Source organism: Gavialis gangeticus, unplaced genomic scaffold, assembly GCF_001723915.1.
Source record: "Gavialis gangeticus isolate Ggan-Ray unplaced genomic scaffold, GavGan_comp1, whole genome shotgun sequence".
NCBI lineage: Eukaryota > Metazoa > Chordata > Crocodylia > Gavialidae > Gavialis > Gavialis gangeticus.
The window spans coordinates 118,498,827-118,508,054 of record NW_017729031.1 but is presented as its reverse complement, the minus strand read 5'-3'; the positions used below and the strand labels follow the sequence as shown (position 1 = coordinate 118,508,054).

The 9,228-nt window shown below is 47.5% G+C and overlaps 1 protein-coding gene across 2 annotated transcripts in view; it reads left to right on the top strand.

The window, feature by feature from the left end:
* Positions 1-9,228, top strand: part of NFE2L1 (nuclear factor, erythroid 2 like 1) — a 35,657-nt gene that overhangs the window by 10,802 nt on the left and 15,627 nt on the right. The window contains exon 1 of one of the 2 annotated variants that reach the window (XM_019523688.1): positions 9,014-9,088. The exons of the other annotated variant lie outside the window; for it this stretch is intronic. The gene's annotated coding sequence lies outside the window, so the exon portion shown is untranslated. Of the gene's footprint in view, positions 1-9,013; positions 9,089-9,228 lie in introns of those variants that run through there. 2 annotated transcript variants of the gene reach the window in all.

Here is a 9,228-nt window from a genome sequence, read left to right as displayed (position 1 = left end):
CAAATCAGATTAACTCCAGTGTATTATTGCTTCTCAGCCTTTTGGCTGATCAAGTGTAGTCTATGCTTACTTAGGGGAACTACTGTGATCACCACAGTGGCTTCCTAGTTGGACCTGGGGAAGACTGCTCTGCTGGCATTGGATAGTACCTGTGTAGGTAAGGCATAGTTAACCTTGGCTTTATGCCCACTTTATGGAAATGGGAGACTCCTCCCTAGCTTGTTCCTGGGGCCTTATGGCTAACGGCAACCAAAACTCTGGGATATCCAAACCCTGAGACTCTGGGCTTGGGCCGGCAAGTAGGATGCCTGCCAAAGGATTTGGGAACATCTGAAGCCCCAGGTGGGGGTGGAAGATGTTTGCTGGTAGTAGCACCACTTTTGGTTCTGGACTAACAGATTTATAATTAATTTGGCCAATTTACCTTGGAATATGAAAAATTAAAAAAACAGACAAACAAACCTCCAGAGTTCATATTAATGTAGGGGAGTATTCATGGTGTTTAATCAGTCATCATCACATGACTGGGACATTAGTGACTCCCTTCAAATAGCCCAGAAATGAAACTAAAAATAAACTCAATGGGATCACATTGCATCAGACACCCCCTCCTCTGCCCTTCCTTCCCTTGTGGGCCTCCAAAAGCTACTGAAAGAATGTCATGTGGTTACACCTACTTGAGGCTATTTAACACAAGAAACAAGTCTTGTTTCTCTTTCGATCTGTAAATCCAGTTAGCTCCACTGGACACGGCCTAATTATAATGCAATCAGCCCACATGTGAAATCCTCAATTACAATTCTAGGGAAAAATCAGTCATCGCATGTGAAATCAGAAGACTGACTATAATCCTGGAGAAAATCTGGGAAAGCATCTCTCTTGACCTTTGGCTCCTAAGAGTCTAGTAGGAGTTTCCCTCTGGCCTTCTGGAATTAACAGATATATAAACTGTGGGTTTATGCATATGCAGAATGGCAGTTCCAGTTCTGGAGTACATATGTCAGCTTTGCACTGCTTGCTCTGTCTTGTGTACAGTGCAGCTTTGTGAGCACTAAAGGTTCAATACTTGCAGTTTGGCTAAAGCCCTACCAAGCTCACGGGGTGCCTGCAGACATGCAGTGAGGCTGCTCCAACACACTGTACTTATAGTGCGTCAGAGCAAACTCAATTAATCAAGTCTGTTGGTAATTACTGCACTCCAATAGACTCCAGCATCACGTGCATCAGCATCCCTATGCTGAGAAATGGCTCACTCAATGAGCTTTAGTTAAAGTGCCCCCACCACTGTTTTTCAGCGTGGGAATGCTGATACACGTGATGCTCTTGGAGCCACTCTAATTAAAGCACCCCTGCTCCTGGAGCACATTTATAAATGTTGATAGACTCCAGTACAACCAACATTTATCCCTTCTGGTTGTTTAACTTGAACCCTAAAGATCTTTGGAACAGGGCTGGACCCCACGATCCAAATCCTCCGTTTTGTGGTCAATATGTATGTGTCTGGAGGAATTTGTAAAATCACCCTTGGAAAGAAATCAGGGTGTTGGCTTCAGTGTTAAATAGTTATCATATAACAGGCTCCATATATGGGGATATATCTTCCCCACCCTGGGGTTCCCCCAGCCAGAGCAAAGACAGAGGGAAAACCTATTATTATACAAACAGCCTGGATGCTACTATGGGTCTTCAGTCCCAAAAATGATATTCAGCAGCCAGGGATGTTTGTTCTGGGTACACCCTTTCTTTGCCCCTATGCCTGGGAGAGAGAATCAGTTTCTGGTTCCACCAGAAAAGCACAAAGACAACCAAGTGGGTCACAGAGCCTGGGCCAGTGTCTCCAGGGCACCTGCTGAAAAGATGACCACAATTGTTGCCTCCCACTTATTTTTAGGCCTTCCAGTCTCAGTTTGGGAATGAAGATTCAGGGGTTCTGAGTCTGGGGCCAATGCTCAGACCACTAGACTCCTGAATATAAGCATGGAGCTTCAGTTACTCAGTGGGAGTGATAACATGTCCCCAAAGCCTCAGTTACACTGGCCACGGGACTGTATTGATGAGCTGGGTTCAAATAAGCCTGAAAAGAGAAGCTAAGCTCCAGTTCAGACACTGAATCTAAGACTTAAGGCCTGCGATTGCTGCATGCCTGGTGTTGTCATTGACACCAGTGGGTTTAAAATGGTGGTGTTTGTCACCTGTTTGCCACTGGTTCAGATAACTAAGTGGAGGAGTTGCATGATGGGGACTCAAGGCCTGGATCAGACCACTTGAATCCTTGCAATCAGGAAGACAGATAGGACTGGACCAGAAACAGGGTGGAGGGGCTCCTCTGTTTCCTTGCCCCTCATGCAGCTGGATGATGTTACAACCCTCTGGCACGTCCTTCAGTGCCACCGTGACCCAGTTTACATTTCTACCCCATGGCACACCTGCATGTGGATGCTTCCTCACAAAACACCCCCCCCCCTTACTTGTTTGTGCTTGGTACCTTGGGGACATTGGTATTGCCCCATCAAATTGCTTGATGATGGGATTACCTTTTCTGGGCAGAGGCCGCACCCGGGCTTTCATGCTGTTACATAAAGGCTTATTTTCCATGAGAAGATTAAGAGAGGAGGGAATTGCATCTGTTAACAGAGTGCTGACCATTGCTAAGCAAGCTCATACTTGATCTAACCTAGACATGCAGTTGAGAGCAGTCACATTGCTCCAAGCTGTCCAGTTTCTTCATTAGTATTTTCTCTCTCTTTCCAGCAGTGTCCTTCCAGCTGTTCCAAGTGGACCGCTTCCCTCTCAAGTGCTCTTCTGTCAGTCCCCCAACATTTCCACCTAATCACTTATCTCTAGAAGAAATTACTAGCCCATTGGTTCCCAAACATTGTGAGTCCCATCTCTGCTCTCAGCAGCACCATGGGTGGGTATGCATACCTTCAACCATACAAGAAGCCTGTTTAGTCACATGAAAGTTCCCATTCCTAGGGCCTCTGGTGTAGCACAGCCATTTAAGCCAGGAGCATCCAAATCCTTCTGCTGCATGAGCCATGCCACAGGTTAGAGAGGAAGGGCCAAATCCAGAAGCAATATGTGAGGGGGTGTGATTGACACACTGAGGGGGTGTGGGTACAGATGTGTGTAATATTTGTGTCCTTTACATGCCTGAGGTGTTTGGAAGAAGTTGCAAATGATTCCTTAGAGTCATCAGTGACGCAGCTGGGACCACCTGACTTAAACTCTTCCCTCCTCCTATCCCTATGGGCATTGATTGCAGTCCAGACAGGGAAGGGTTAATCGTCTAGGTAGTGGAGGCAGCTGTAGCTCATCATCAGGAATCCTGCCCAACTGTTTAGATACCAGGCTGGAAGAGGTGCCAGGCTTTCCCCTCCAGTTGGCTAATCCTAGCTTTGGGAGAACGTGCAGAAACTTGGAGCAAGGAGGGGTTTTAGGGCTTGTCTTGTGCATTTGGAAGAATAGACTATGAATGAGGATCTTGGGAGGGGCCAGGGCCACCACTACCACTGCTGAGTCTGATTGATCTATGTTGTAGTATTATCCCCCTTCTTGGGCTGGGATCCTACTGTGTTATTTCAGGTTGGTGTCCTGCAGCATGTTTTACTGTAATAATACAGCTGTCTCCAGTATAGTCAGAATAGAAATCTGGTGATTAGTTTGATATGTATCTTAGCTCTTATACTATTGCAAACTGGTGTTGGAGGGGTGAGTACAGGTTTGGCTAGCTGGGTTTTGACATTTAGCACCCAGGAAGGCTTGGGTGTTGACCTTGTTCCTGGCGGTAAAAGCCTCTGTTATGGCAGAGAGACTGCATGCAGCTCCTTTCAACCTCACTGGCTGTGGGTGGAGAGGGCTTCTTTTCTTTCCAGCCCAGGAAAACTTGGACCAGTGACTAGCCATTCCATCACAGCCCAGTAGTTGCCAGGTGCATTTGTCAGCAGTGGAGATGGATGTGAGGTTGCTGTGCCTGTCCATCCAATGGGTGACTACATCAACACACAAAGTATTCTGTTAGTTTTCTTTTGAGTGATCACCATTTAGAAACCTAGTGAATTGTTTCTCTTCAAATGTAAATTCATTGGTGACAGCCAGGTATGTTCTTGCTATAATACTGTTGACTTGCAAAAGTGTCTAAAAAGTCTCCTCCTGAACAAAGAAACCAGGCAACTGCCCAGCATTTATTTCAGGAATCCCAAAGTGAGATCAATATTCCAGAAGCTCCATCTCTGCATCTTCTCAGGATCACACACACAACAGCCTCTCTCAGCTTTTCTGCCCCTAGTGGTTTTGCCTGTGCAAGCTATCTCAACTTCTATATGTGCAGCCAGGGGAAGCTCCACAGCCCAGATAGCTTGGCTCTGACTGTTCCTTAATCTCCACCATTTTACAGCTGTTTGCAGGGGACTCAATATATCCTTCTGAGCCTGAAAGGATGTGCTTTGCATCTACTTTGACTTTAATTAGGGCTGAAGAATTTCTAAGGTGGTATCTTGTATTGGACCTACTATGTGGTCGGGATAGTTCAACAAGCCTTGGAATGCAACATATTTTTCCTCGGGTCAGAAGAGTCATCCTCTGACCTGAGGAAGAATGTCTTGCATTCAAAAGCTTGCCTAACTCTATCCTAGCTACATAGGGCGGTATCTTTTATTGGACCAACTAAGAAATCCTTGTCTTTCAATTTCTGGACCATCTCTGCTACAACATCACTTTTAATTAAGGTTGTAATTTTCCTTTAGAGCAAAAACTCTTGTGATGGGCACTAGCTACCAACCTTCAACCTAATGCATCCTTGTTAGCTTCAGAGTTTTCTATTACCACTTCCACATCTCCCTATGCCTGATGTGTTGTCTTGGTATCCTTTATATCTGTTAGGCTGCCAGCCCTCTGGGGCTGAGAATGAGGGCATCTGTTCCTGGCAGTGCTTGCTGCTCCAGGCAACTGCAACACTGTATAAATAGCAATCATCTGGGTGGTGTCTTAGGTTCCTACTGAATCTGCCCTTGATTATCCACACAGCTTCAAACAATTGCAGAGCAAGCTCAGCACAGTTGGGCAGGGCCTGGCAGCTGTGCCTCCAAGTGCTGGCAAGTTTGCTTGGGAGCCATCATTGATTTGGGCAGAGAGCCCAGCCTTAGTAACATGGATCAATTGGAAAAGATATAAATAATCTGCTGGAAGGTGAGTTTTTTTTAAACACAAATACTTATTTCTATTTATTTAAATAGCTTATAGAGAACCCATCACCAGAGAGGACCCCAAGTCCTGTTCATAGAATAAACATGCTACTGATGGTCAGACTAAGCCCACAACTCACAAACCTTTCGTCCTCCTCCTCTCCCCTCTGCCACCACCCCTTTCCAGAGGGGAGATGGAGAAGGAAGATAAATGGTCATGGTTTAAGGATTCATTGTAGGCCACTAATGGACCAAGATATGGGAGACCTGGGTTCTGTTCCCAGCTTTGACAAGTCACTTTACCTCTCTGAAGGTTAGGTATTATGAAGACACCACAGTTCCAAACATGGAGAACATAAAGCAGGCTTTGAAACCTGTTGATGTTTTTTGACTCCCATGCTAATGCAGAATGCTTAGACAAGACCTTTAGATTAAGAGAGATTGCTCAAGACAGGAAGCAAAGGCATGGAACAAAAACTGATCCTTCAAGCAGCCGTCACTAAAGGACTATAGACATGCTTACTGCATGAGGAAGTGCAGTGAGGGCAAAGCACTGGCAGGAAAGATTTCTGGAGCTTATTTCCAGCCTTGCCATGGAGACATTGTAAGACTTTGGGTGAGTCTTTTAACCCATCTTTGTCTCAGTTTTCCCAATGGTAAATTGCTTCAGCTGCTCACAAGAGTGAGAGGCAACCTGAGATTCACTTCAGCAATGTCCAAAAAAACAATCAGAGGCTTTTGAAAGCAAAGGCTTTTGAGAAGGTGGAAGACAGTGTTCTAAATGCATCTAGTAGCCCAGCCAATTAGCTGGTGTCCCTGATTTCAGTCTTTACTGTTTGTGAGGGTTTTTTTTTGTCAGTGCTGAAAAGGGAAATTGTGCCCCATTTACAGATGTGGAAAAAGTTTGGTTTTGTGCAGTAAAGCTGTGGATATCTAGAAGAAGGCACATCTATGGGCTGCAACGCAGGCCTTCATTTGCAAAAGGCAGCTAGCTGCAACCTTCTCTGGTAGATTGTCCATGTTAGCTGTGGATGAAGAAGATACCCCAGCCCTTCTGAGGGATGTGGATTCCTAGAGAGATGGTTGCAGTCCTTTTTATGCTGTTTCCTCATGGAACCGGAGTTAATTATCAATAGCAAATCTGGGTGGTTGCCTATTCAACCTTGCTCTGGTGTCCCCACTGGGGACCAATTACTTCTCCACCACTCCAATAGCAGGGCATCAGCCATGCCCTGATCTCCCCTGCTTTTTTGACCTGTGGCATGCTGTAGGAGTTCTTGCAGTTTCTGGGTTTGTACATTGTAGTTAAGTGCGAGGCCTTGAAGTGGCAACTTTGCAGAATCCTCAGGTAAATGGTTGTGAATGCAGGGGACTAGACTTGATGGTCCAGGAGTCCCCTTCCACTCCTTTGTTCCTAAGTGTCTGAACCTGATGGTTTTGGGAAATTTCCTTTGTTCAACATCTGCAACTGGCTTGAATGTTATGGTACTTCAGTAAAGAGGGGCACCTCAATTCAGAATCCAGCTAATTAGTTTTGGGTCCTGTATCTGCCACTGATCTTTTTACCAGTGTTTACTATCAGTTTCCTCCTTTTTAAAATGTCTTCTCTGACTCCTTAATGTGAGAGAAACCCACACAAACGGTGCAAGAAACTGATGGAAAATAGGAGATCAGTGAAATCAAATAGGCACAAATTGCTGTCAAATGCACAAACACCAAGTACACATACTAGACAAATATTTAATCTCTTCTAGTTCTAGTCCTTTCAAGTGTTGATAATAACAATTATCTGGAAAAAACATTTCCAGACAATGTGCTTTTTAAGTTTGATACATTTAGTGGCTTGTGCATGGTATTGTAATTGTTGTCGTGACTTATCTTGTGGTCTGGTTATATATCCATGTTTGGTAAGGTGCTAGTTCTACCTCTCCTAGGTAAGCGCTGATGCATTATCACCTGTACATGGTTCTCCAATTTACAGTCACTGTGATTGTACCCAGTGCTATTGTGATACACATCTTTCAAATGGCTATGTAGCCTTCTCTCCTGGTGACCCGTGTCTGTTGTGAATTGGATAAAAAGATCTTCATCACATTGTCCTCTGCTGACTTGTTGCTGATTAGCGTGTTTATCAGGGTATTAAGTTACCCACCCAATAGTAGGATTCTGGATCTTACTTAAAAATCATCTTATTTAAGAAATATTGTAAAGATCTTTGGATAAGCTAACTAAACGCTAACACATTGTCATTGCTGGCTGGACCAACCAAGAGCAAGAGAATGCATTATCAAAGTTGAGAGGCAACAACACATTGTGAGATCATTGAATCAGAGCCACCAGAAAGCAGAGTGGAATATTGCAGTGCAAATTTGTGAGGGCTTAGCCTTGAATTGTTGCTGTTTTGCTAGCAAAATGTCCCTGTGGTACAAGGGAACATTACCTTGAGGCAATAGTGATATCTTATATGTCATTGGGGCTTGTATACTGCTGCACGGTGGGGATGATTTGGGTGGCTGTATCTTGGCCATGTGTGTTGAGCTCTGTTCCCCACCCCCACAGCTAGGATCAAAGGTTGCAATTTCAGGCAGAGATTTCAACCTGGGCCCTGTTAGGGTGGAGTTTGAACATTTTGTAACAGTGTTTTGGAAAGGGCTGGATGAGAAAATTGGGGACAGTCAGCATCTGCCCTGCCAGGGCCGGGCCCTTCCTTGGGCATAGCAGTGTTTCAGTGTCAAGATGAAAGAAGCAGCTTGCACCTTTGCATTGTTTTTTAGGCTGTCTGAAGATTTGAGCAGATGTTGCTTCACCGGTGACTTATCTGGAGCCAGAGCCAGTGAGGGATGGCCCAGGAGGGCAGGGGAGCCATCTTGTTGCCTTACCTTCGAGAGAGGTTTTCAGGCTTTCCTTGGGAACCCTGGCAAATGGAAGTTTTATTTATTTGTTCCTGAAAATCGAGGTTTTGATACAACCATGCAATCCCTGGAGCTGGGGCCCTGCACACAGGCCTGTTGTGCCCAATCACCTGATCCTCCTGGGAATGCGTTGAGCGGGGCCTTGGGATCAGGGGCATCCTGCGCATACCCCAAGTACAGATCCGGGGTCCTGTGTGTCTTGTGCTCGAGTGCCTCTGCGGCTGGGGACAAGCTAGTTGACGGACCTGGTGGTCCAGATGATGGTAGTTTCGAGTCGCACCCCCGGTAGTAATGGATTCGGTTTCAAGGCCCCTCACTGACTTACAAGGTGCGGGGGGTGTCCTCGTGATGGTGGCCCGCTCTGAGGGACGGAGAGGCCCGTGAGGGGCTGCCCGGGGACGGGGCTGCCTCACCCCAGCCTAGATCCTGGGGTAGGCCGAGGGGCACTACGTGCCGTGGCGACAGCCTGAGGGAAAGGTGTAGAGGATCTTTGCCAGGTGATTGGCTGCTCTCGCCGTCATTCAAGTCGCTTGATGGGCGGGAGTAAGCGGTGCTTTTGTGGATTGGTGGAAATCACTGTCGTTCGGCATACCCCCCCGGCAATTGGATTGCACTGCTGTCATTCCATCTGGCAGAGGCGTGCACGTGCAGGTGCTGTTCCTCTGATTGGTCCAGCGCTCTGCCAGTGAAAGCGGCTCCGGTTGTTGGATGGGCGGTGTGCTGGGGGGGGGGGAAAAGAACACTCTCGACCTCTGATTGGATAGCTCTGCCGCCTTTCTTCGGGGCTCTGTGGGCGGCTACGCCTCCCCGCTCGGGGATTGGGCGGGAGTCACGTCCGTCTCTTCCCCGTTGCAATCCGATTGGAGGGGATGCCGCGCTGGGGGAGGGCTCCACGCTGGGGTGGAAGCGGTTTTCGCTGGGGTTGAGAGCGGGGCCGGCCGGCGGCGGCTGCGGGGCCGGGAGGGCAGCGGCGGAGGAGCGTGGGGCCGGCCGGTGGGTGGGGAGAGCGGGCTGTGCCTCGGGGGAGGTTCCCCCCCACTGACGCACGTGGGGCCTGGCGCTGCGTTGTGGAGGCGGGGGGTGGTGCGCTGGGGGACCCGGGCGAGTCGCGGGCTGTGGCGGGGGGCGAGGGG